Source organism: Ailuropoda melanoleuca, chromosome 10 (genome assembly GCF_002007445.2).
Source record: "Ailuropoda melanoleuca isolate Jingjing chromosome 10, ASM200744v2, whole genome shotgun sequence".
NCBI lineage: Eukaryota > Metazoa > Chordata > Mammalia > Carnivora > Ursidae > Ailuropoda > Ailuropoda melanoleuca.
In genome coordinates, this window is record NC_048227.1 from 85,208,507 (window position 1) to 85,230,774 (window position 22,268).

A 22,268-nucleotide genomic window follows, 5' to 3' on the forward strand; every position below is an offset into this window, starting at 1 on the left:
TTTATTGACCAATGAGGTGTCAGCAGATGTGACAGTAGCAAGTGCTTAAAATATGTGGAGGAACTTTCCCTTTTGCGCTCTTTTCTTTTGCTTTGAAAACATGCCTTCCATAGCCACAGGTTCATGGAGAGATTAGCAGATTTGCACCCAACCCAGAGTGTGGGGCCAAACCCAGCTAAGCCTGGCCTATATCAGTTGAGCCTAATTTACAGATCTATGAGCAAGAAAAAAAAAAAAAAGCTTATTTTTGTAAGCCAATAAAATGTGAAGATTTTTAGTTTAATTATGTAGCATTGTTTTGGTAATAGCTGACTGGTATGAGGGTCTTGGACATACTAGAAAGGAACAATTCCTTAAAATCCTTATATGCATTTTAAGAGCAGTATCTATCTCTGATACATGACTGTATTAGCAAAACCTAATGTAAAGGCTTGGTCAAACATCTCATGAATACAGGCCTGGATCACAATCTAATGTAGGTATGGCTGTTGATCGTGAATTTCTATAAGTCATGCACATATATTCCTTTTTTTTTTTTTAAGGGGAAGAGGGGCAGAGGGAGAGGGAGAGAGAGAGAATCTTAAGCAGGCTCCATACCCAGTGCAGAGCCCTATGCTGGGCTCGGTCTCATGACCCTGAGATCATGACCTGAGCTGAAATCAAAAGTCAGACACTTAATTGACTGAGCCACTCAGGCGCCCCGTTGCACATATATTCTCATAATAGCTCCTCCAAGCATGTTTCCTCAAATAACATGAAGAGGTTCCACCAAACCTGGATACAGCAGTCATCAAGATCAACAACTAGCATTCTTTCCTTTCCCCAGAGTACTTTTTTATTACATGTTGTAAAGAAATGCTTAAGGAAATTGATGCTCTATCCATATACTATGTTAATACTTTAGACCATATTTTATTGTTGTTGTTAAAGCAGATTTCAGGAGAGCAAATTTTAAAATAAAAAAAAAGTTATTAGTGGCAGTAAACAGGCCTGTAAATAGTGTTCCAATGGAATGAAGGCAATCAAAGTGGCTCTTTTGGCTACTAACGTTTTCATAAAAGCTTTGATTAGTTATGAGGTAATTGTGAGAGATGATGAGTTAGCCTCAAAGAAAGAAAAATAGTTTCTCTAGTTTAGCAGCTGTGGAATCTTTTGGTAATTGCTGGAATATTCCTTTTTAGTAAACTTAAAGCTTGCTTTTTTATGTCTCAGTGGAATGCTTCATCTGAAATGTATATTTTAACTTTATTTTATTTAGAACCGTCTTCTTCAGTGTAACTCTAAACTATAGTTGAGAAGGACAGCGCTTGGATTTATGTGTTACCTCTTAAAAAGTAAGAAGAAGACTCTATAGGAAAGGCAAAAAAGAGGCTGCATTTAAAATATTTGACTGTCACGTTTTGGTTATTAAAATGTGATTTCCCTCCTGACCAAGGTACTCCTCTTAAATGTCCATAAAAATTGTGTGCCTATGTGCACACAGGACAAGTGTGGTTGTCCAGTGTTTATGGGGAACATGTGAAATTATACCTTGCCTAGTTTGACCACAGTGTGAAATTTTAAAGTACAAACATGATCAAAAAGAAAAGTGGCTTCAAAAACTGAGAAACAACAACATTCCATTCTCCGGGAACCTTTTCAGTCTCTCAGTCAGACAGCTGCCCCCCACTCCCTTCTCCCAGCAGTCACTAGAAACAACATCCCATTCCCCCCCCCGCCCCACCCCGCCTGAAAGTAAAGGGCACCATCAATTTTGCGAAAGAAATTGCCAAAATAACAAAACTTATTGGAGTGAATAATTTCTCACAGAACCTGCCAATCAGCTGCAGATGCAAATCTGGCTTCCTTATCCCTCACCCCACCCCTGAGCGAGGGAAAACAACCTAAACCTGCAGGAAAAACTTCACTTTTCAGCCAGAGAATAATACTAACGGCACTGCCATCTTGGAATATTTTGCTTGTACTTCCCTTCTTCCTTCTTTATTTAACAGCTGCCTGTGTATGTGTGTGTGCAGCCTTTCCATTTTGTTCAGCGTCCAGAAAGGTTATTTTAACTGAAAATATCACACAAACATGGTTAAAAAAACGCAAACAGGCAGAAATGTATGAAATTAAAATTGAATGTCTCCATCTTCACACCCCTGAGCCCCTTTCCCATTCTCTTAGGCTTCCAAACAACACAAGTTGTGTAAGGGAAAGAGGGTGTGTGTGTGTGAAGGGGGCTGGGAGGAAGAGAAAGAATCTTACTATTGTCTTATTTTTAATTTAAGAAAAAAAAAATATCACACATAAACACACTCCTCCCTTCATGTCTTCTCCACCAGAACCCAAAAAGAAATAAACAGAAGCCCCCAAACCTCTGACGTTTAGAAGTCTAAGAGAATTGCTGGTTTAAAAGTCTTTCAGATTAAGCTCATTCCAAAGACTTTCCAGTATAACCAAACAATGAGAAACACTGGTATCCAGCCAGTTACAGCCCCTGCCATCTCTGATTTACTGTAATTTGATGACGATTAACTCAAAGAGAAGACAGAGATGGGTTCATATAACAGGAAAACAGACAACAGCGCTCCTCCATTTATTCATATTTAATTATCTTATTTTTATCTATTACTTTAGAAAATAAATTCATGTATGTTTAGGATGATTTTGTTGGTAGGGTAACGTCTCTTGGGCCTTGCATTTTCTTCTTAATTATAAAGGTTTGTGGAATGTTCTCTGAGAACAGAAACCCTTCCTCAAGGAGTTGTTTTTCCTAGAATATTAGGAGGGTCTCTACTAGGTAAGCAATGATGTCAGTGCAAATGTTTTAAGACTCTCCTTTCCCATCCAAGTTGGCTTAATATGTTTTAGTTCTCTTACTTGACTGTTTTTAAAAGAGGTTGAAAAATTTGCTCACTGAGAGAACAATGATTAACTAAATCTGTAAACTGCCATTTCACTTGCTATCAATAGCTTGAAAGAAAATCTAAATCCATGACCAATGGCCTGAGAGAGTCAAGTACTTGCTTTGAGGAACCTCTTTAGACCAAAGTGTTACTTTTGAGATCTTTCATTTTTTTCTTCTTTCCCCACGTCACTCTATCTTTTAAAAAACATGTGCACTCTGTTAATAAGAAATATATTCTCAGTCTTTATTCTCTTTTCAACTACGCCCTTAAGTATCTATCGTCAGTTTTTCTCTGAGGATCTCTTCCTGGATTTGCCAGGAGACAGTGTGGAGTACTGGTTAAGAGCGTGAGCCTCTCTTGACTCAAGCCTCACAGGCTATATGGCTTAAATTAACTTTCCTGATCTCTTTACACCTCAGTTTTCTCAACTGCAAAATGGGCATAAATTTATGATTATCATGTAAACTTGGTAAGGTTCTTGTAAATATTAAATAAGAAAAGGTAAGCAAAGCTCTTTAGATAGTTCTGTTCCACAATGAACCTCAAAGAAGGGACATTTAAAAAAATAAGATACATGAAATGAAAAATTTTAAACTTTCAAAAGTCTCCAAATAAAAAAAAATCAAATTATGTGGCCTCGGATAAATAAAGCTTAAATATTATCTCCAGATAATCCTATATCTCAAAGCCTATGATGTTGAGTATGAAGGCATATATTACTTTGGTCAATTCTATGCCAGCCAGGAAGTAATTGACAATCTGGGGATGCCCATGGCAGTACACTGGTATATGAATGTGGAGGACAAGGTCAAAGGAGTTATGTAGATCACAGCAAGATTAGCCCAAATGGCCTAGGGAAAAATGTGTATTCATGATTGAATTACTGATTGGTGGGGACCAAAAAATGACTAGTATTTGGAGCTTACACATTGTTGCATACAGAAACAGAACTCAGGGCTATACAGATTACTGACTACTTTCCCTTTGGATCTGAAAATTTTAAAACCCCAATAGCCAAGACTGTATATTAAAGTTAGAGCAAAAATTTACATCAGTTCCTTTTCATATGCATTTTGTCCAGGATTGGGGCATTCATTCCTTCTGTAAAAAGTCTGTGTATATCTCTTTATTTACTATGGGCCAAGCCTAGTAGCCCTACTCTCAAGGCTACTGAAGTAAACTGGTAATTTCACTGGAGTATTTTGGGGTATTATTGGAGCCCTTCTGAGACATCTATCGCTCTTGGTGGGTTGGAGGTAGTGTCTGGTATCATAGTTAGGAAATGAATCTGAAATCATTCTTACAAAGGAATAACAGTCAGCAGAATTAAAGGGGAGACGAGGGAGGTAGTAGACAGACAAAATGAGCAAAGATGCAGATATGATAGATTGCTTGGTAGTTGGAGATGGATCCGAGGTTAAAGGAGGATTTTTAATGAATGGGAGGAACATGGAGTTATTTGCAGGTTTGGGGGAATGTCAGAATAGAGAAAAAAATAGAAGGCATAGGAAAGGGGGAATGAGTGCTCAGAGGAGGTGGTGATAGCCTTTAACTGAAGGAAAAGCACCCCACCCACATTCTGGGGCTAGAGAGAGTCAGATGTGGGGACAAAGTCTGATAATTATTACTGATTTCACTCTGATTAGAAAATGGATTTATTTTCCTTTGAACACCAGTGTAGAAAAACCTGTTTGTTTACTTAGAATTTTCCTGAATGTAGAAGTAGGGAAAAAAAAAAAAAAAGAAAACAGGGAAATGAATTTTGTAGTTAAATACCTGTCAATTCTCTACTTGGAAGATATTAACTTCAAATTTGTTTTTCTGTTTCATCCATCTTGCAAAAAGATTTGTTTCATGTAGGTGTCAGTTGGCTGAAAACATTTTACATTTTTTATAAAAATCTAAGTGGTTTAAAAACTTGGGTATACACAAGGCAGGGGCATTCTTCATATTATCAAATATTTGATTTCCTGTGAGGTTAACATTTTTCATATTTTTATTTCTCTCTTTTATGAATTGTCAGTTTTGTCATCTGAAAGAAGGCTTTTTATGAAACACCTTCAAGCTAAAATAAAAAATCTAGGATCAAGAGAATTCAGGATGTTCTGAAGTAGGGTGGATGAATTGGGAAAGCAGGAAAAAAATAACCAAGACAGAAAAAGCTGCATGGAGATATAGACTCTCATATGAAAGAGACTTCAGTGGTTCCTGGTCTAGTCAGTATCAAATGAATTAATCCGATGTACAGTTTCCCTGTGGAGTACTCATATAGCATCAGCTTGATCACTTCTAGAAAGAGGGAGCTCACTGCCACTTGAGGCTCCCCATTCCATTTTGGCTAAGCACTGATTTCCAAAAATATCTTCGGTGTGAAAGGGTCAAGATTATTAATATACAATATGAATAACTCGTTCTTACAGAGAGCTTCCTATTGTCACGTTTAGTTCAAGTGTCTTACATGTATTAAATCATTTAATGCTCAAAGATTCCTTCGGAGGCTATTATTATCTCTATTTCATGGATGAGGTAAATGAAACGCAGAGAGGTTGGATAGATTTGTCAATGTCACACACAGCTGGTACATAATAGAGCAGGGCACAGGACCCCAAAATTCTAACTCTGGAGCCCATGCTCTTAACTTCATCAGTGTTCTTCCTCTCACTGAGTGAACATTCCAAAGTTTTTCTCACCCTTAGCTTGGTCAAGTAGATTCTAGTGTCACTCACTCAGTTTTTTCCCCTTCTTCATTGTCCAAGGACAGATCTGCTGTTGCCAGACTATTTGTTTAGACTTTTGTGATGCAGAATGAGGAACAGTAAAGAGAAGAATAAAAAGCAGATGGGCTAGGGGAATATGGCACAGAACCAACAGAGTATGAGAAAAATGTTGGAGGGAAAAAGGAAATTTTAAGAAGAATCACTGGAGATTATATACTTCATATCGCGCAAGAAATGCAAGGGAGGAAATGGAATTATTCTTATGTTCCTTTTTGTTAGCTGGACTATGTCTCTTGATTATGGCACCAGTCTAACACTCGACTATGTAGAGCATGGATTTAGCAGGGTTACACATCTGTATAACCCCAATTTTTCTTCCTGTTAAGTTCTTCTAGAGCCATCTGGCTCAGAGATAGCCTTTCAAGTTTTTAAGGATGCTTATCCTATTCATCTTAAATTTTCTCTCTTCTTGGCCAAATATTTCTAACAGTTATTTCTTTTTTTCTTTAAAGAAACAGCTTATTGGGTATAATTGATATACCATAAACTAAACATGTTAAAAGTGTACAACTAGGTTAGTTTTGTCATATGTATATATCCACACATCATCCTCACAGTCAAGATAGTGGACATATCCATCACCCTCAAGACTTTCCTTATGACCCTTGTTAATACTTTCCCTCTTCCTCCTAGCCTGTCTCAGTCCCCAGGAGATGACTGACCTGCTTTCTGTCACTGTAGATTATTTTGTACCTTCTAGAGTTTCATATCAGTAGAATCAATCAATATGTACTATTTTGAGGAGGGTGGATTGGGAAGTCTGGCTTCGTTCACTCAGAATAATTATGTTGAGGTCTAGACCTGTTGTAGGGTATACCAGTAGTCTATTTTTTTGTACTGCTGAATAACGTTCTGTTGTATGGCTATACCTCATGTGTTTGTTTATTCACCTGTTGATGGAATTTGAGCTTTTGCCAGTTTTTGGTTATTACAAATAAAACTGTTTTGAACATTCATATACAAGTCTTTGTATAGACATAAGATTTCATTGTTCTTGGATACATAACTAGGATTGTAAGATTAGATCATATGTACTTATGATCTAACTTAGCAACAACAACACAACAACAACAACAACAACAAACCCCGCCAAACAACTTTCCAAAGTGGTTTTACCATTTGAAAAAACCCTACCAGCAGTTTATGGGTTGCACTTCCTCTATATCCTCACCAGCACTTGGATGGATCAGTCTGTAATTATGATGTCTAGTGCTATTTGCGGTTTTAATGTGCATTTCTCTAATGACTAATAATTTTAAACATCTTTTCATGTGCTTTTTTGCCATTTGTATACTTCCATTGGTGAATATCTGTTCCACTTTTTTGTCTATCTTTTTAAACTGGATTTTTGTTTTGAAAGTTCTTTTTCTTCTCCGGATACAGTTCTTTTATCAGACATACGATTTGAAAATATTTTCTCTAGTCTGTGGTTTGTCTTTTCATCTTTTATCAGTGTTTTTTGAAAATGATTTTTAACTTTATTGAAATCCAACTTATCAATTATTTATTTTATGGATCATGTTTTTGGTATTTTATCTATGAAATCTTCTCTTAACCAAAGTTCACAAAGAAATTCTGCTACAGTTTCTTCTAAAAGTTTTACACTTTTAGATTTTACATTTGGATCTATAATCAATTTTGAATTAATTTTTATATATGCCTTTGGATAAGATGGAAGTTCATCGTATTTTGCATATAGATATTCAGTTATTCTTGAACAATTTATTGAAAGAATATCCTTTTGCTACTGAATTGTCTTTGCAACTCGATTAAAAATAAGTTATTCCTGTATGTAAAGCTCTATTTCTTAACTCTATTGCACTGATTTATCTGTCTTTAAATGTCTACCATATCAACTTGATTACTGTAGTTTTAAAAATCTTTTATAAAAATAATATAATAACTCAATAAGAAGAAATCAGGTAGAATTAGTTCTCCAACTTTATTCTACATTTTTCAAGTTGTGTTGTTATTCTAGGTCCATCACATTTTCATATGAATTTTGGGATGTTTGTCAATATCTACAAAAACAGCCTGCTGGGATTTTGATTGGGATTGCACTGAATCTAGACCAGTTTGGGGAGAATTAACATCATAATGGAGGGTTGCTATCCCTTCATTTACTTGGGTCTTCTTCAGTTTGTTTTAGCAGTGTTTTGTAGATACTCACATATCAGTCTTGCATATCTATTGTCAAATTTACTCCTACAAGATTTGTATTTTTTAATTATTTTTAAAATTTTAATTTTTGGGCACCTGGGTATCTCAGTCAGTTAAGCGTCTGCCTTTGGCTCAGGTCATGATCCCAGGATCCTGGGATTGAGTCCTGCATCTGGCTCCCTGCTCAGCAGGGACTCTGCTTCTCCCTCTATCCCTCCCCACTGCTTGTGATCTCTCTCTCTCACGTTCTCTCTCTCTCTCAAATAAATAAATAAATAAAATATTTAAAAATTTAATTTTCAATTTTTTGCCAAAATATTGAACACACAGTTGATTTTTTATTTTGTGTTCTGCAAACTTGATAAACATACTATTAAGTATAGCAGCTTTTTTATATGTTCCAAGGGATTTTTTTACACACTCATGTTGTTTAACAGTAAGGAGAACTTTTTTCTTCCTTTCTAATCTGGTGCCTTTATTTCTTTTTCATTCCCCCTTTTTTTTTTTTTTTAAAGATTTTATTATTTATTCGACAGAGATAGAGACAGCCAGCGAGAGAGGGAACACAAGCAGGGGGAGAGGGAGAGGAAGAAGCAGGCTCATAGCAGAGGAGCCTGATGTGGGGCTCGATCCCATAACGCCGGGATCACGTCCTGAGCCGAAGGCAGACGCTTAACCACTGTGCCGCCCAGGCGCCCCATTCTTTTTCATTCCTAATTGTACCATCTAGAACCTTCAATATAAGGTTAAATAAATATAATAAGTTCAGACATCCCTATATTTTTCCTGATCTTAGGGGGAAAGATTTATTTCTTCATCATTAAGTATGATATTAGTAGTAGGTTTTCATGGATGCCTTTTATCAAATTGAGCAAGTTCCCTTCTATTTCTAATTTTCTGAGAATTTTTAACAGAAATGTATGTTAAGTTTTGTTAAATGTTACTTCTGCTTCTTTTGAGAGAAATGATCATATGGTTTTTCTTTTCCAGCATATTAATTTGATAAATTAAATTAATTGACTTTCAAATTTTAGATAAAAATTGCTCATTCACATTGCTTTCCTGGGATAAACTCCACTCTATCATGATGTGTTATCTTTTTAAATATATCATTAGACTTGATTTGCTAGTTTTTTAAAAGAATTTTTGCATTTTTATTTGTGAGAGATATTGGTATAGAATTTTTTGGTCTTCGCATCTTTGTCTGCTTTTGGTATCAGGGGGGAGATAGCCTCACAGATTGAGATGAGAAGAATCCTTCTTCAATATTCTAGAAGAATTTGCATGAAATTGTTATTATTTCTTTCTTAAAATTTGAAAGAATTCTCCAGTGAAGCCATGTAGGCATGGAATTTTCTTTTGAGAGATTTTTAATTACAAATTTATTTTCTTTAATAAGTACAGTATTATTCAGATTACCTATTTCTTCAGTGACCTTTAGTCATCTATGTTTTTCAAGAAATTTGTCGATTTCATCTGTTGTTGAATTTGTTAGCACAAAGTTCAAAATATTTTATTTTCCTTTTATCTGTAGAATCTATATTGATTTAACTTCTATCATTTCTCATAATGGTAATTTGTATCTTCCTCATTTTTCTGATAAATCTGGCTAATAGTTAATTATTTTTATACATTTTCTCCAAGAAGTATAGACTTTTCATTTTGTTTTCTAAATTCCACTGAATTCTTTGTGATCCTTATTATTCATTTTCTTCCATCTACTTTGGTTTTTTTCTAGTTCAGGGTTGAATAAATTTTTTGTGCAAAGGACTAGATACAGTATTTTAGGTTTTGTGAGCCCTACATTCTCTGTCCAACTACTCAATTCCGCCATCACAGCATGTATGCTGCCATAGAATATAGAAGAATGAGCATGGCTGTGCTCTAAGAAAACTTTATTTCTGCGAAAAGTCAGTCATCTTGATTTGACCCAAGAGCCATAGTTTGCCAAACCCTGTTTTGATTTCTTATGGTTGGAACTAAGTAAATTGGTTTGAAACCTTATTTTCTAATATAGTCATTCAGCACTATAAATTTCCCCATAAAAATATTTTAGCAGCATCTTGTAAATTTTCATATGTCATATTTTTTTTTTTAGCTTAAAATACTTCTTAATTTGCTTTTGTAATTCTTCTTTGCCCTTTGGGTTATGTAGAAGCTTGTTACTTAGTTTCTAGAGCTCTGTTTTTGATTTCTAATTTAATTCCTCTGTGGTCAGAGCAGACACTTTGTATGACCTAAATCCTCTTATATTTATTTATTTATTTATTTATTTACTCTTTAAGTTTTGCTTTTAAAGATTTATTTATTTATTTTAGAGGGGGGAGGGGCAGGAGGAGAGGAGGGAGAGAAACTTAAGCAGACTCTGTGCTGAACACAGAGCCTGATGAGGGGCTTTATCATGACCTGAGCCAAAACTAAGAGTCAGTTGCTCAACCAATTGTGCCACCCAGATTCCCCAATCCTCTTAAATTTATTGAGACTAAATTTATGGCCCAGGATATGGTTTGCTTTGATAAATGTTTCCTGTGCAATTAAAAAGAATGTGTATTCTACTATTGTTGAGAGAAGTGTTCTATAGGTGTCAGTTAGGTAAATTTGATTGATTGTGTTGTTCAAGTATCCCATGTCCTAGATAATTTNGATTGTGTTGTTCAAGTATCCTATGTCCTAGATAATTTTCTGTCTATTTGTTCTATCAAATATTGAGAGAAGTAAATTTATTTTTATTTTATTTATGTATATTTTAAAAATTTTTAAAAAGTTTTTAAGTCCAGTTAACATACAGTGTAATATTAGTTTCAGGTGTACAATGTACTGATTCAACACTTCCATACAACACCCAGCACTCATTATAGGTACCCTCTTTAATCTCCATCACCTATTTCACCCATCCCCCCCTTTCTGGTAACCATCAGTTTGTTTTCTATAGTTAAGAGTCTGTTTCTTGGTTTTCCTCTCTTTTTTTTCCCTTTGCTCATTTGTTTTGTTTCTTAAATTCTGTGTATGGATGAAATCATGGTATTTGTCTTTCTCTGACTGACTTATTTTGCTTAGCATAATACTCCAGCTCTGTCCACATTGTAAATGATAAGATTTCATTCTTTTTTTATGGCTGAGTAATATTCGTGTGTGTGTGTGTGTGTGTGTGTGTATTCCATATATACTATATCTTCTTTATCCATTCATCAGTAAATGGGCACTTGGGCTGTTTCCATAATTTGGGTATTGTAGATAATGCTGCTATAAACATCAAGGTGCATGTATCCCTTTGAATTAGTATTGTTGTATTCTTTGGGTAAATGACCTTGTAGTGCAATTGCTGGATCATAGGGTAGTTCTATTTGTAACTTTTTGAGGAAACTCCATACTGTTTTCCAGAGTGGTTACACCAGTTTGCTTTCCCACCAACAGTATAAGAGGTTCCCCTTTCCCCACATCCTCACCAACACCTGTTGTTTCTTGTGTTTGTGATGTTAGCCATTCTGACAGGTGTGAGGTGATACCTCACTGCAGTTTTGATTTGTATTTCCCTGGTGATGAGTGATGTTGAGCATCTTTTCATGTGTCTGTTGGCCTTGTTTATGTCTTTTTTGGAAAAAATGTCTGTTCATGTCTTCTGCCTATTTTTAATTGGATTATTTGATTTTTCAGTGTTTAGTTTTATAAGTTCCTTTTATATTTTGGATACTAACTGAGAGGAGTAAATTTAAATCTTCAACTATAATTTATATTTCTCCATTTTTTCTTGCAGTTCTATTAGATTTCACTTCATATAGTTTGAAGCTCTGTTATTGAATGCATAAATGTTAACACTTTTATGTCCTCTGGATGAATTGGTCCCTAAACCATTAAGAAATGATCATTTTTATCCTTATATTTTATTTAATATCCACTTTGTCTTATATTAATATAACCACTTCAGCTTTCTTTTTGGTTAGTGTTACCATATATAACCTTTTCCATACTTTTATTTATAACATATTTGTGCCTTTATATTTAAAGGATGTTTCTTAGGTAGCATATAATTAGCTTTTTTTTTTTTTTTTTGGTACATCTGACAATCTTTGCTTTTTAATTGGAATGTTCTTTTCTGCTAATTCTAACATCTGCCATTAGTTCTAAGTATTTTTCAATGGAGTTCTCCCCTTTCTTTCTCCTCTTTTTTGCCTTCTTTTGTATCAGTTTTTTTAATGATTTCATTTTATCTCCTTTGTTGGCTTATTATAATTGCTTTGTTATTTTAGTTGTTGCTTAATGATTTATTGTATACGATTTAACTTATTTCAGTCTACATTTAAGTGATTTTTACCATTTCATAAATAATATGAAGACTTTAATATAGTGTACTTCCATTTCACTCCTCCTGACCTTTGTGATATTGTTATACACTTTGTTTTTCTTTTCTTTTTTTAATTATTTTTTTTCCTCTGTGCTTCATATGGGAAGTTTCTATTGTTACATCTACAAGTTTGCAAATCTCATTCATTGTATTTTTACCTAAGGCATTATATAGTTCTCATTTCTTCAAGTTTGTTATGCCTTTACATAAATTCTTCTTAGCATGTTGAATGCATTCATCATGACTGCTTCAACGTCCTTTTCTCCTAATTCTAACATCTGTCATTAGTTCTAGGAATGTTTCAATGCCATTTTCCTCTTGTTTTATCCTATTTTCCTTCTTTGCATATCTGGTAATCTTTGACTGAATGCCAGACATTGTGAATTTTACTTTCCTGGGTGCTGCATAATTTTATATTCCTAAAAATATTCTTGGGCTTTGTTCTGGGATGCAGCTAAATAATGTGGGAACAGTTTGCATCTATTTGGTCTTTCTTTTAAGATCTGTTAGTCAGAACCAGAGTAACATTTACTCTGGGGTTATTTATTCCCTATTACTGAGTTGGGACCCTTTGAATTTACCCATGCCCTATAAATTCTAAGATTTTCTAGTCTGGTTCATGGGAACAGGCACTTTTCCCAGCCAACTATGAACACCGGAAACTGTTTGCTCTAATCCTTTCAGGTGGTTCTTTCCTCAACATCAAGTAGTTTCCTCACATGTGTAGTCTGGTTAGTAGTCTGCTCGGTACTCGAGGAGGATCTTCTGAAGGTCCAGGAGTTTCTTTCTTTTCATCACTTCCCTCTCTAGTACTTTGTTCTGTGAGCTCTAGCTACTGTGATCTCATTGACTCTCAGTCCTATATCCTCAACTCAGGGTGTCCATCAAGTTTCATCTGGCTTTCTTCACCCTGAGCCACTAGTTGATATTGCTCTCAAGACAGTAACCAGGAATAATGATAGAATTTACCTTTTTTCCCCCCATCATCTCTCAAAAATCACTGTCCTTTGTTACCTGAGGTCCATTGTCTTAAAAATTTGTGTCATATATTTTATCTAGTTTTTTGGGTTTTGTTTTGGGCAGGATGGCAAATCTGCTCCCTGTTACTCCATCTGAGTCAGAGCAATTCATCTGTTACTTCTTACTCATTACTCTCTGCACTGGGCNAATTTGTGTCATATATTTTATCTAGTTTTTTGGGTTTTGTTTTGGGCAGGATGGCAAATCTGCTCCCTGTTAACTCCATCTGAGTCAGTGCAATTCATCTGTTACTTCTTACTCATTACTCTCTGCACTGGGCATTCTCTAGTTTGCCTTTATACCTCTTCAAATGTACTACCTTTACCAGAAGACAATATTACAGGTAACTTCGGAAAAATGCAGAGGAAAGTAGAACTTTCCCTCTTATAATCTAGTCTTGATGCTCCCATGAATGTAGCATAAAAACACATTCCTTTTCATCAGGCTTCTCATACTGTGGCCTGTCATAGTGCAGGCAAAGCAGTAAAATCTCCCCGTATTCCTTACTCATGTAGCTGTAAGCTATGCCCCCATCTTGTGCCTGTGCAGTTGTTTATATGTTTTTCTTTTTAGTTGCTGAATTTTAATTTTTTTTTAAAATTGAATTTCACTTGGTTAGATTTTAACCAGGACTCACTAGTTCGCAATGGACTAACAGATTTTAGGAGGTACCTAGAATCAAAGTCTGGAGGAAAGAGTAGGGAGAAAATCAGGTTTCTAGGAATAGACCTTAGGAAAGATCAATCAAGTTGATGATGTAGAGGGAAAATATGATGGTTGTAATAAGGGAAGAAAGAAAGGAAGACAAAAAGNAATAGACCTTAGGAAAGATCAATCAAGTTGATGATGTAGAGGGAAAATATGATGGTTGTAATAAGGGAAGAACGAAAGGAAGACAAAAAGGAAAGAAAGAAAGAAAGAAAGAAAGGAAAGGAAAGAAAAGAAAAGAAAAAAGAAAAGAAAAGAAAAAAGATTAACAAAAACCTTCAACTAGTAAAGACTTAGCTGACATGAGCACGCCAAATATTTTAAGAAAATACCTCACTCTTGGTGTGGAACGCAAATGTACTAGTTTGCAGGCTCCGAAACAAAGACATAGAGAGTCCCTGGGTTAAAGTAAAGTGATGAAAAAGAATTGCTGGAAAGAACCGTTAATGTTTTGAACCAATGCCAGGAGGACTGCATAAATGTGAAGATTTTTGTTGAGATTTTCTACATCTTATCTATGATGACTATCTTAGTGTTATTCAACTGAACTAAAATTTATTTAGTTATATAAAGTTTGCAAATCTCATTCATTGTAATGTGTAGCTACTGTTTATGATGGTTGACAGGAGACAAAATTAGAGGAACATGTTATGCTGGTAAAGAGGGAGTGGGGAAAAGGTAAGACCCAGTTATATTGTCTTAATGGAAGCAGTGTCATTTTTTCCATTAATCTGTATAATATCAATGCAAAGTTCACCCATGACCAAGCAATAAAATGTAGGAACTTATCTAAGTGGGAAATAAGGGTCTTTATGAAGCTGTTTGGTAATTTGGAGGCAAGCGTTTCAACTCTTTGGGATATTGGGGATATCAGGGTTTGTTTTTATTAAGATTTTTTATTTATTTATTAGAGAGAGTGGGTGGATGCGCACGAGTAGGGGGAGAGGAGGGGGGAAAGAGAGAGAATCTCAGGCAGACTAGCTCTGAGTGGGGAGTCCGATGCCAGGCTCCATTTCATGACCCTGAGATCCTGAGAGCTGAAATTAAGAGTGAGATGCTTAACTGACTGAGCCACCCAGGTGTCCTGGGGATATACATTTTTATTATTGCTACATCTGAGAAAGTGTGGTTTAGGGAAGTAAAGGCAGATGGAGTGCTCCAGGTTTCAGCAGAGGACAGAATACTATTTTAAGGAAAAAAAGGAGGAGTGGGTTTTCTTTTTTTCCTTATATGGTGCCCCATTGCTTTTCATTTTTGCTTTTTAAATGACTTCTTACAATTTTTGTTTCTTCCCCATGCCCAATATTTTTAATATTTTCTGTTTCTTCTTGTTTTTCTTTTTTAAATGTTTTGTTACCTGTGCTATCTCCTTCTAATAGCATGCTACTGGCCACCCTTGCAAACAGTGCCTTCATGGGAGCAAAGAGAATTTTGGACAGGTAGAAGGAGCAGAGGGATGGGGCCATGACTGAATTTGGTTTTTCTGCAACAGCCAATATGCATTGTATAGAATGGGGAGACATTTTTGTAAGTGGTCGGTTAGGCTTAATCATGATGGGGCCATTCAGAAGAGGAGTAAACAGGCGGTGGAAGAAAAAAAAGCCATGCCATCTGCAGAGTAGTTTCCCCTTCTTACTCACGCAGCAGAAATATAAGACCACAATTGATAACTCAGTGACATTATATTTTGAGTCATGGTCTCCCCTCAACTTTGGGAATTTTCCTTCTTGCATGGCCACAACAAACTTTTCCCACCCTGCTCCGTGGGCGAAAACAGACCCAAGTGGCAAACAGGATATTCTCGTCCCATACAGAATCTAAGGGAATTTCCACTCAATGAACATCTATTGAGCATCTACTGTGCACAAGACATTATAAGGGATGGTTAAGTTTAAAGTTGCGCAGCCCGGCTCTTTAATTTTTAGGAGCTGTAATCCATACAAGCACCTAAAAAGTCAAAAAAGAAAAAAAAGGTTGTAAAAAAGAAAAAAAAGTAAAGATCATAGGAAATGATTGTAGTATAGTGAGGGCCTTGAGGAGTGCGAAGTTGTTTCTTGTTTTGAGATAGAGGGAGGCTTCATGGAGGAGCTAGAATTTCATCTGGATTCCAAACAGTGACAAAGATTGAGGAAGAGAATGTTATGTAAAATCTTAGAGATAAGAAAATGTGGAGAACATGTGTGCGGTGAGTGGTGGAAAGACAATGACATTGAAAGGACGTTTCAGGTGAGAATAGGAGACATGCTGGGGTCTACACTAAGCAGGCTGGACTTTGTTCTGTAGGAGAAAGGCAATCATTGACGAGCTCTAACCAGGCATGATAACATGGTGTAATTTTGCATATGGATAACTACCTTGGTAGCTCTATAATGGTGGGCTAGAGAGAGCGGAGGCAGGGAGATCAATTAGGAAAGGGGAGGGGGAATAAGAGCCAATTCTTAGTGAGAGGTGCAGCAGAGCACCCAGGAAGCTTCATGATGTGACTCAGAATCCTGGACTTCCAAGCCATGACCTTGGGGGAAGTTTCTTACTTTCCCTATGCTTCAGTTTCCTCCTCTATAAATCAAGGATCAAAAGAGCAGCTATTTCATTGGGCTGTAAAGATTAAATGAATTGATACGTGTAAAACCCTTAGATCTGTGTCTTGCAAACCGTAAGCACTCAATAATGTTATGTATTATTAGTAAGGCAGTGGTAAGAAGAGACAATAAGGAGTGGATTTGAAAGTTATTATACTATATAATTATGTCATTATTTATATTGGAGTTATTTTCAGCTATTTGCCTACTGAACGTAATTCTGTCATTTAGTAAGCAAAGCAAGAAATCAAGCTGTTACCACAGCATTTATTATATTTTATTTCTTGTGACTGATTTCTTCTAATATGTCTCAGACTTTGAGATAATATATGAAGTTGCCCCTGAGACCTATTAATTTTAAAAAGGAACTTGGAAATGTAATAGGGCCAGTTGAGTTATGTGGTCAGAGTTAGTCGTAATCGATGTTTGATCATCTATTTCCTCTATACTTTCTTACATTGCACCCAACCTATGAGAACTTAAAAATCTAAGATCTTTTGAAGATAGAACCATGTAACCTTAATAACCTCTTTGAAGTTGGGAGAATGTGTTATTAAGGTTTAGAATGATAGTCTGACCAACCCCTGCCCTGCCTTCCTTTCCTCCCTCTGCCCTACCTCCACTGCCTAAATCATGGCTGCAGAACGAGGGAGCTCCTGTCCTGGAGATGTCATTCAGGAGCTATGGGGGGAGCTGGAGAAGGCCTTCTCAGGTTGCCCTGTATGCTGCTTTGGGACCTTGGGAAAAAGACATAAGGCAAATTGAGGCTGACAACAGTGGGCAGAGAAGCAGCTCTCCTTGTTCAGGACCAGGAAAAGAGGAAAATACAGAGAGATAAGCAATTTTTCTTCACTGTTTCCTGTGCATTCTGAAGTGGACTTATCTGTGGTCTAGACCACACTGAAAATATGAAGGTCATGATAACAGAGACATCTGCAGTCAACTTCTAACTGTAAAATGTTTATCTTGATCTATTTTGGGCTTTAATAATAATTCAGGACCTAGGAAAGGAATCATAGGTTAAGTGTCAGTGGGTTGGCAAAAAAAACCAATGCACCTCTAAGGGAAGAACAAGAGTATGGGAAGTTCTTATGGTTCACATCTCTGGGCACCCTTTGGCCTTCCCATATCAGGGAGCCCAACTTGGCAACAGACTCCTGGCTGCCTCCTTTCCCACATCAGACTCAGAAAGAGGTTGAAGGAGCAGGGACTTGCCTTAGTGCTCACCCTGAATGCACTCTTGACTCAGGTGAGTCAATGTCAGAGACAAAGCAATTACGGGATTCTAGACATGCCGCTGATGCATTCCTCTCAACTCTGCTGAGGAGGGGTTATCCAGCATCAGAAAGAAATTAATTCACATGCAGCCTTTAAAAATAAATATAGAAGAATATTTACTGGCAGGAAAACTTGTTCGTGAAATGCTGTTAAGTGCAAAAGCATGTAACAAACATTGTGTACAGTATGATCTCTACTTGTGCGCCAAATGGAATCAGCCATACATATCACACATGCACACTGGGAAGCTGAACCAAGTTTAACCTTGGCCGCCTCTGTTGGGGAGGAAATATGGGGTTTGCTGCATATAAAAAAGTGTGTGCGTGTATTTATTTTTTTCTATCAATGAAAATCGTTTTTAGCTTTCAAAATGAAAGATACTAACCCCGAAATCCACGGCAGCTAAGTGGTTGAGTAGAGCCTCCCCAGATATCCCTTAGAATCTGGTTTATATAAATGTGAAGAGATCTGGGAAATAATACAGTCCTCATTTCCCTTTTGCCTTCTACCGTGGTCTCTTCATTTTTTTGCACAGAAAGTAGGGATAGCAATCTTCTCCTTCCCTAAGAAGGATCCTGGAATGTAAGTGACTGAACAATCCAGAAAAGGAGAAGTTGAAGAGAGCCCCCCCCATCCCCTCCCCCCCCCAGATTTCCATGTGCCAATCAGCTTCCTGCACAAACTACCCCTCCCCCATCTTCCTGCCACTATTCCTTTAGGAGGAAGGGGAAAATGGACTGAACTTCTAACACTTGGAGAAATATCCCATTCCCTGCAAGGGTGCCTGTGATTTCAGTGGAAGTGTTGAGTGGGGGTGTGGAGGGTGCGTGCTAGAACAATCTGTCCTTAGTATGTGTCATGTTCCATCCTAACCACTTTCCATCAGTAATGTCACAGGGTTAGTCAGCTTCCAGTCTTTGGTCCTCCTTGGTTTTCCATGACCAACAGCCTGTGTACTTGCTGTGATAAATTTTTCTCTGAAAAGCTGACTTTTAAACCGACAACATAAGTAACAGTTACACTTACACAAGAGAAGGTGAGGAAATTTCAGGCAGGTTCCCATGTTTGCTCATCAACTGACATTATTTGGGCCCCTTCTGAAGAAGGGAAGAAACAGCAGGCCACAGTATAATTTAAACAACAGTGACAAGGAGCCGGTCAAAGCCAGAAAATCCTAAGTGGGGTGGAATGAAGTGTGGGAAACTCTTTCTAGAATTTCACTGATTAACCATTGATAAAATAACAGAAGTCTATTTTTCGCCTCTCAGGGTCCCCTTTATTCACAATCTGAATGTGAAAAGTAAGAAATCCAATTTACCTAAGCTTTACACTGTGCTAATTGTGTGCGAGATGCTGTCATCTGAGAGTGTAGCCTCAGTATCTTTTCTGAAGGGCTTGGTGCAGAGCAAGCGCCCTGTCACCTCCTCTCTCCTTTGAGGAGGTTGCGAGGAGCACAACAGTGAATTCTTTCATTCTTACTGTTTGTTTTAGGGAGGTATATGGCGTTTGTTTTGGGGGGCTCATCTTCCTCAACCCCTGAACCAGCAGGGCTTCTCCCCTCCCCATTGTCTTCAGAAGGCACATTTCCATGTCAAAGACCTCTCTGGAGAGAAAGCTACTTTTTCTTCCACCCCCCTTGCCTGCTTTGTGCCTGACTTACCTTAACTCCATCCTCCCCAGCCCTGTTCCACATTAGCGATAGCAAGGAGCAGAAACTTATTTAGAAATCAAAACCACAGAAAAAAAATCTGCTTCTTTCTGTAAAGGATAAGAGCAGTTTAATTGCCCTTGAAAATATCAACTTGTAAGAAAGATCACCATCTCTTGAAGTAAACATAGAAATAAGAGTTATTCTTCAGTGAAATTGTAGGTTTTGCTTGGGAAAAATGGAAATGCTAACACTCTTATACACAACTAGGTAAATCCATCCTGGGCTAATTTAGAAGAATTTCTAAGGAATGAGTGAGTACAAATTAACTTGTCTTGAATCTATGGACTGTCTCCTGATATATTTGTCCAATAGAACTGATAGGTAATTTAGCTGGACACAAAGAAAGCTCTCCATGTTGCTCATGTTCCTACTCTTCTAAGGTTGGGGAACCCTGAAACCCATTACTGCTCTTGACCTTCTGGCAGATCTTGGGAATCTAAACCTATTTATTTCTTGCCATTTGCCAAGATAGAAGGCATTCATGGTAGGGATTCACTTGGGAATGGTTCTCTGGGATTTTGATCAGTGCTGTTTGGACCCAAGTAAGACATTCTCACGAGGCCACCAAAAGCCTAAGAAGCTCCTGCACTGATCACCCACCCATGAGCGGACTCAAGCTCATCAGCTCTTACCTGACACCAGAGTAGACACATATTTGGGCTTTGGAGAGCAATAAAGATGGTCTTAGGGCCAGAGAAAAAGTCAAAGTCTTCTGGTTCCTGTTTATTTCTCGTGCCCCAGAACTTGCCCTCTCCCCTTCTACACTAGATTGGAGTCATCCTGAAATGCTGAGAGTTCTTGAGCAGGTCTGATTTTTCTTTCTCCAGATATTTCACAAAATATCCCTTTTCTTTGGAATGCTCTTCCCCCTCTTTGTTCCTGGCTAACTTCCAGCTGGCTAACTCTTACGCCCAATTAACTCCTGAGTCTTTGAAAACTCTTGTTAGTGTTCCTCCTATATAATGTCAAAACCGGCAGGAGAAACAAAACAATCATGGGGAAGAAATACAAGTTTCAGAAGCCCTCCAATTCCTTGCCTTTTACCTGTTTGTGGGTTTTTTTTTTTTTTTATTGCAGGACTTGGAAACACTAAAGACCTTTTCTTTTATTCTTGAAAAAGTTGATCCATGTCTCTCTGAAACCAGAACAAGAATCTAGGTCTAAAAGGAATGATTCTGTACTAGTAGGACTTTTAAGTGCTCTCTATATAAGCCAGTTAAAGAAACGTAGGAAGTGGTTCTCACTGTCAACCTAGAGCATTTATTTCCGAAAGATATCTAGGAATTATATAGATATAAACAAAACCTTGGTTTAAAATGGTTTACAGTCTGGTTATGGGATATGGCATTTATATTAATTTTCTATTGTGTAACAAATTACCCACGAACTTGGCAGCTTAAAACAACAGCCATTTATCAACTCACAGTTCTGCATTTAGCAGTCATGTGGTTCAACCGTGTTCTCTGTGTCAGGGTCTCATACTCCAGGTGTTGGCTGAACTGAGTTCTTATCTGGGGGCTTGGAGCCTTCTTCCAAGCTCACTCAGTTCCAGGCAGTTGTAGGACAGAGTCCCTATTTTCTTCCTGGCTGCCAGGGATGGTTCTCAGCAATTCGAGGCCACTCTCAGGTCTTTGCCATGAGCCCCTCTCCATCTTCAAAGCCAGCATCAGAGAATCCCCCCTTGGGTCAAATCCCTCTCACATTTCAAATCTCTTTCACCTGTCCCTTTTATGGTCTCACTGAGGAGGTCAGATAAGGTCAACTGTGACATAGAATATGACCTAAGCATGGGAAGGGTATCCCACCATAGTCACAGGTCCTACCACACTCAAGGGGAAGAGATTATATGAGAGTGTGGGTCATTGTGGGTCATTTTGGCATTCTGCCTACTTTAATACTCAATGGAAAAGACAGAGTAAGATAAACCCCACTCGAAAGATAGAAAATGTTACATGGATACAGACTAGGGAGAGAAACTTACTGTATGTGCTTAGCATATGGTAGATGCTCTTTCAGTATTTGTTAATATGCAGGAAATACATATATCCTAAGAGTACAATAATGTATTGAACTGGATTAATTGGAATAAACTTCATCAGTCAAATTAAAAAAAAAAAACTTTTGATTCAGAATTTGAGTTGTTTGTCAAGTTTCTGGGTAGGGGAGAGTGAACTCCAAAAGGCAGCATCATGGGAGGGCTGGGTAGGTAAAGAGGCTTCACACATGTAGGCATTTTGAAGGATTCTGGGAGGCGGAGCCAGATACTTGAGATACAGAGTAGAGCTCAGTCAGGAACCACAGCAGGCAGTTTGGGATCAAAGGCAAGAACACAGAATCAGGCTCAAGGTGCACAGTGTTTTTCTTATTCAGTGAGGTGTTCCACTTACGTGGGTTACTTAATTTCCATTTACTATATCACTCCCTTTGAAAGAGTTGATGAGCTTCTCCAAGTAATGTGCTAATAAACTAGGAGCTAAGGAGATAGACCTACCCAAACTGGAGTTCAACACCCGGTCATGTTGGCAATGCCTTGCAATGTCTGATAAGAGATTGTACTGTGGTCATCGAAAGTGCTTTTCTGGGATCACTCAATAAAAACAACAACAAAGACTCTTCCTTCTTACGTAACTCCATTTGAAGCAATTTCAGAACCTTATGGACAGATCTGTTTAGAGCTGTTCCCATTCTGTCTCACAATGGAAATAAGCTGAAGTATTCAGAAGGAAATTGACTTGCCCAAGGTCTTAGTAAATCACTCGAAGCAAAGGAAAGTAAATGCAATATTCCCAAATAGTTTTAAAA